A 6,878-nucleotide genomic window follows, 5' to 3' on the forward strand; every position below is an offset into this window, starting at 1 on the left:
TTAAACCAAAAAGTTCTATTTTGGTCTCATCCGTCCACAAAACATTTTTCCAATAGCCTTCTGGCTTGTCCATGTGATCTTTAGCAAACTGCAGACAAACAGCAATGTTCTTTTTGGAGAGCAGTGGCTTTCTCCTTGCAACCCTGCCATGTACACCATTGTTGTTCAGTGTTCTCCTGATGGTGGACTCATGAACATTAACATTAGCCAATGTGAGAGAGGCCTTCAGTTGCTTAGAAGTTACCCTGGGGTCCTTTGTGACCTCGCCGACTATTACACGCCTTGCTCTTGGAGTGATCTTTGTTGGTCGACCACTCCTGTGGAGGGTAAAAGTGGTCTTGAATTTCCTCCATTTGTACACAATCTGTCTGACTGTGGATTGGTGGAGTCCAAACTCTTTAGAGATGGTTTTGTAACCTTTTCCAGCCTGATGAGCATCAACAACGCTTTCTCTGAGGTCCTCAGAAATGTCCTTTGTTCATGCCATGATACACTTCCACAAACATGTGCTGTGAAGATCAGACTTTGATAGATCCCTGTTCTTTAAATAAAACAGGGTGCCCACTCATATCTGATTGTCATCCCATTGATTGAAAACACCTGACTCTAATTTCACCTTCAAATTAACTGCTAATCCGAGAGGTTCACATACTTTTGCCACTCACAGATATGTAATATCGGATCATTTTCCTCAATAAATAAATGACCAAGTATAATATTTCTGTCTCATTTATTTAACTGGGTTCTCTTTATCTACTTTTAGGACTTGTGTGAAAATCTGATGATGTTTTAGGTCACATTTATGCAGAAATGTAGAAAATTCTAAAGGGTTCACAAACTTTCAAGCACCACTGTACACATATATAGTGTACATTCCAAGCACGTACTGTCTGGCCCGATGATATTATTTAAAGTACAATAAATAGCATACTTTTTTATATAATAGTGGATTGCAGCTGCTTATAGAAGGCAGTTAAATGGCTCTACAAAAATGGAAAATCAAAGCATACTGATGGTGTGGTGTCATCTAGTGGTTGAATCCAAGTAATACTACAGAACTAATGGGTTGCAATAGTATACATAGTACATAGTATTTATAAAAGGCCAATTATATTTTACAGTGAGAATTACATAATTGTCTACTCTTTTACAGTCTCCCAAGACATACTAGACTAATACAAGGAAAGTATGTGTCAAATAATTTAAAACCCTGATCAAAATTAACCAACACTGCTCAATTCCTGATTTCAGATTTATTTAACAACCATTGTTTAAGATATTTAATATATGTAACATCCTGCATCATGTAGGCTACTGATAAAACCTTTTTATTAATTTACCTGTTTCCATATTAGTTTAGCTTGTTTACAGAAACAATTATATGACTTACTGAAGCCATTCAGGCACAATAAATCCCTGAAACAGCAAAGAGAAAGAAAGAGGAACACAGTGTGGTCTGAAGAACTGGCTGCCAGTTGACATGTCCTGATCTGTTTTTAAGCGTTCTTTATTCTATTTGATTTCATATCACGATCTGACAAATGTGGATGTGTGGTATAAATAAATGGATGAGTCTCAAGTTGACAGAGAGAAGGCAAAGAAGGAAGGTTGTAAGTGTGAGGATAAGCCTAGAGTTTCTCATCCAGGAGCACAGCAGCTGTGGAAGGCAAGTAAAAGTTGATAATAAATTGAAAAATCCCCCCTCAAGAGACAAGCACAGAGGAAAGTCTGCCATTCCAGTCATCTCACCAGTGTGGCAAATCAAACCCAAATTTGCTCACGGGCGAGCAGATACCTGCAGCCACCTGGGCTTCACACTCCAAAGGCTAAGCCAAGACAATTTCCCTCAAATCATCTCTCTATCTTCATCTGACAGGCCTCCTCGATTAGGAGGCGTGAAAATTAGTTCTCTACCCACCAGCTCTCGTGCTGAAATTATCTTAATTGTGCCATGATTATGCCTTTAAGCTTATGTGAAAGCAAAAAATAAATAAATTATACAAAAGGCAGTACTGAGAAGGAAATAGGAAGACTGTATAGGTGTGTGTGAGAGAGTAAACTCTGTCAGAAGTGCACAGACCAGAGTTTGGCCTCTTGGTGCTAGATATTTAGGCCTACCTGCAGTTACAACACTGCGAAATTATTGCTTCCTATTTAGAATAAAAACATAAATGTAGATAATATGTTTAAAAAAGACCCCGCCTCTCACCCAAAGTCAGCTGGGATTGGCTCCAGTTACCCCATGACCCTGGTGGACAAGTGGTATAGATGATTGATGGATGGATGGATGGATGGATGTTTTCTGAAGCTGTAATGGCCGCTATGCAATGTACTGCACCTCCTACCTTCATTACTGTAATGTATTGGATAGTGCGTTGGTTCTGAAAATAGGGTCCCTCAGGGATCCATGATTTTTATTTATTTGGGGTTTTTTTTGTTTGCTTGTTTGTTGTTACAGTAAATCACAACTTAAAATTATCAAGATTATTACTATTATCAATCTCTCCCAAGGAGGTTATGTTTTCGATCCAGTTTGTCTGAATGTGAGCAGAATTGCACAAAACCTACCAACTCGATTTCAGTGAAACTTGGTGGAAGAGTATAGCATGGGCCAAGGAATAACTGAGTCATGGGGCAGATCAACAAATTTAGTTTCACTTTTGTTAATGTTGCAAGATATGGCATTTGGCTTTGACAGACGTCTGCGCTCAATAATGCCATGTATCTTAAAATCCAGTACATATACTGTAAGTCAAGTTCAAAACATAGCCAGTGTAGAAATATGATGACTCCATATCATAATCCACATTCACAGGTACCAGTATCCTCTGGCATACACATGTAGGCTAGTTGCACAAATGCAATACAGAGACACTGTCAGAGACAGTGGTTTAAAAATAGGTCTTAATGGAAAACAAACAGGCTGCGGAATCATTGCCAGTAAGTACAACTCATCCAGACACATAAAGGTGTTGCAGTTGCAAATTTGCATATCATAGAAGAGTCAGCTATTGTCCTAGGTGGGGGTATGTGCTCTCTGTGTGCCTTTCTAGTTATTTTTTTTTATTGGGCTCTTATAGTTTTAGTCTGTTTGATGCTCAAAAGAAGTAGGTATGTAGGCTAAATAATTTCAACTTACTGTGTTACAAGGGTGCAAAATACAGGAATAAAAATCTCTAGTGCACCGATAAATAGTCAGAACATTGTTTGACACATTTACACCTATTTTAAATAGTTGGAATACATTCATGAAATAATAATGAGGAGTTCCCTGAACTCTATAATAAAATGAGTCCCAGGATCCAACAAGTTTGAGAAACCCATTAAAACACTTGCAGCTGTAGCCAGGACTGAAAATACAGTGTCATGTGTAGATTCCTCAAATGGCTGAATTTCAACCCATATTGCCCACTGTATGACCAAAAGTTTGTGGACACTTGACTCACTTGTGTATTTTTTTATACATCCCATTCCGGATTTAGTCCCTCTTTGCTGTTATAACAAGCTCCATTCTTCTGAGAAGGCTTTTTGGAGCATGGCTGTGGAGATTTGCTCATTCAGCAACAAGATCATTCATGAAGTGATCTTGGAGGATTGGGGTGCAGTCAGAATTTCAGTTCATCCCAAAATGTGTTCAGTGATGTTGAGGTCAGGGCTCTGTAAAGGTCACTTGAGTTCTTCCACAGCAGACTTGGAGCACCATGTCTTCCTGGAGCTCACTTTGTGCACAGGGGCATTGTCATGCTGGAACAGGTTTGAGTTAAAGCTGATTTTTTTTTTTTTTTTGCCAAGTCAAAACTGGCTCGGCTAAAGCAGAACCGTATTTTCACCTTTTTCACAGCTGATGTGAATGACTATTATGAAATCCATTATATTAATGATTAATGTAAACCCACAGTAAAATCATTCAAGTCTAAATCTGATACATTTTTCTGTAAAATGAATGAATGAATGAATGAATGAATGAATGAAACTTCACACTGGCTGACTTCTAAATTTCTAGAATGTTTGGTCTTCATCTACATCTTAGCTTTAGTCAGAGAACAAAACCATTGGCCAAAATTATTTTCTTAAACATCTTGCAAATGGTATTATTATGACAGTGTATTAGGGCATATTATTGTAGGTATTAAAAAATACAGAGCTGAGATGGGGGTAATACTAAATTTGTGACTTCTTAATAATGAAATTTCTGAGTTTTTTTTTTTTTAATATTTGCTTGTTCTGCCAGCATGGCGGTGTAGTGGTTAGCACTGTCGCCTCACAGCAAGGGTTCGAGCCCAGCAGCTGATAAGGGCTTTTCTGTATGGAGTTTGCATGGTGTCTGTGTTTCCTCCAGGTGCTCTGGTTTCACCCACAGTCCAAAGACATGCAGGTTAGGCAAATTGGTGGCTCTAAATTGACTGTAGGTGTGAGTGTGAATGGTTGTTTGTCTCTATGTGTCAGCCCTGTGGTGACTTGTCCAGGGTGTACCCTGCCTCTCGCCCATAGTCAGCTGGGATAGGCTCCTGGATGGATGTTTGTTTTTCTCACAAAATTTATGCCATGTACACACGTAGCCGGGTATTTTTAAAACCGAACATTTCCCCCCCTCCGTTTATAAAAATGTTTTATCCACACCACCTCGTCTTCGAAAAAAATCCCTTCCACACATAACCGAACATCTGCGTTTTCAATCACATTCATAAGCATTCCAAACCTGTAGATGGCATTATTTCCCCAAATCCTACCCCCTAATCACATCGCCTGTGCTCTTGGAGCAGTAGTTGGGCTTCTAAAATTATCACATCGCTTCAATCGCGACTGCACTTGTCAACAGTCGGGGGATATGTGCGTGCCCTGTCGGGAGTCGGCTCTGAAATGGGTTGGTTCGGTACCGCGTGGATCGGTACAGAAGCTTAATCTGGCTTCTGCAGTAAACAAAGGTCGCACGTTTGACGTCAGGGCAGATTTGTCATCATTTTTTTGGCGCAGATTGTCTCATCTCATCTCATTATCTCTAGCCACTTTATCCTTCTACAGGGTCGCAGGCAAGCTGGAGCCTATCCCAGCTGACTACGGGCGAAAGGCGGGGTACACCCTGGACAAGTCGCCAGGTCATCACAGGGCTGACACATAGACACAGACAACCATTCACACTCACATTCACACCTACGGTCAATTTAGAGTCACCAGTTAACCTAACCTGCATGTCTTTGGACTGTGGGGGAAACCGGAGCACCCGGAGGAAACCCACACGGACACGGGGAGAACATGCAAACTCCACACAGGCTCGAACCCGGACCTTCTTGCTGTGAGGCGACAGCGCTAACCACTACACCACCGTGCCGCCTGGCACAGATTGTGACGTTCTAAAACGCAAAACTCCGGTTATCGCTGTCTACACGAAAAGGCATACACGGAGTTTTCAAAAATCTTCACTTTGCCCGGAGTTTTTTTAAATATTCGTTTTTGATGTGTTTTCATGTGGATGACAGGCCAAAACGTAGAAAAATATCTTCGATTTAGCAGATACCCGGCTACGTGTGGACGGGGTCCGAGTCTTGGCTGATAAATGTACGCCCTACTAATATGGCATCATACATTACCAAAAAGACCCATAATTATAATACTGGAGCTAATCCTGAGTGACCCACTGGTGAAAAAGTCCACGAAATTTTGTCTGGGTCAAAAAGCAACAATTGCGTTGGCCGGGAATCGAACCCGGGTCAACTGCTTGGAAGGCAGCTATGCTAACCACTATACCACCAACGCACGTTGAAACTCTAAAGACTGGATTGGGGTTTAAAAAAAAAAGCATTTTATGTTTAGTATTATGTATACTATGTTTAGTTGTGGAGCTACATGTTACTTTTTTATTTTTAATCGCTTAGCCTAATCATGTATAGTAACTCATTTTTACTCCACTCTTCGCCATGTCCTCTTGAATTCTGCAGGTTTTAAGTTTTCAGTGGAATCCTCTTCCTGAACACTACTTCATCATTCTCAGTCACTTCTGACCAGCAATCAAAAATCCTTCGACTTCAACAATGCTGTCATAATCTATATATAAGCTCTCTGACTGGATTCCATTAGGTTTTCTCTTTGGACATTCATCTGTCACTTCTTCATTCTTTCGAGGCTTCTATCTGTAGTGTTTTCTCAGTCACTGCAGCAAATAAGAAACTTGATAATGTGAAAATATGCTTTGTGTTTTTTACACTACCGTTCAAAAGTTTGGGGTCACTTTGAAATGTCCTTATTTTTGAAAGAAAAGCACTGTTCTTTTCAATGAAGATCACTTTAAACTAATCAGAAATCCACTCTATACATTGCTAATGTGGCAAATCCCTTTATCTCAAGAAAGACAAGAAGTGTACAAAGAATATATAAAACTTCGAAACCTGGTAACTTACAGAAAAAAAGAGGCCAAATCTGAGTATATAGGTAATAAAGTATCAGAACTTAATAATCAACCAAAAAAGCTATGGAATGTACTCAAAAGTCTAGGAACATCATCGAAAACATCAAATAATACATGTAATGTTGGTTTAGATATTGATGGTGACATATGCTTTGACAAATCAAAGGTCTCAAATTGTTTTAATAATTTCTTTACTACTGTCGCCTCAAAACTGGTAGATTGTTTGCCAGAATGTAGTGGAAAATATGGTAAACCACATGTAAATTCTTATTATAATTCACTAGGTGTGCCTGAAAACGGTTTCTCTCTCCAATGTGTCACTGAAGAAACGGTCCTCAATCTGTTGTCAAAACTTGAAGTCGGTAAGGCAACTGGTCTCGACCAGTTGTCTCCTAGGTTTCTTAAAGATGGTGCTACGGTCATTGTTGCCCCCCTGACTCATATTTTAAATTTGTCTTTATCAACAGGAGATATA

General features: G+C 39.7%; 1 non-coding gene across 1 annotated transcript; it reads right to left on the minus strand.

Annotated features, from left to right (window-relative positions):
- Positions 1-5,682: 5,682 nt before the first annotated feature.
- Positions 5,683-5,754, minus strand: trnag-ucc (transfer RNA glycine (anticodon UCC)). The gene has a single exon. It is a non-coding gene; the product is annotated as a tRNA-Gly (tRNA).
- Between the last annotated feature and the right edge of the window lie 1,124 nt (positions 5,755-6,878).

Source organism: Neoarius graeffei, chromosome 4 (genome assembly GCF_027579695.1).
Source record: "Neoarius graeffei isolate fNeoGra1 chromosome 4, fNeoGra1.pri, whole genome shotgun sequence".
NCBI lineage: Eukaryota > Metazoa > Chordata > Actinopteri > Siluriformes > Ariidae > Neoarius > Neoarius graeffei.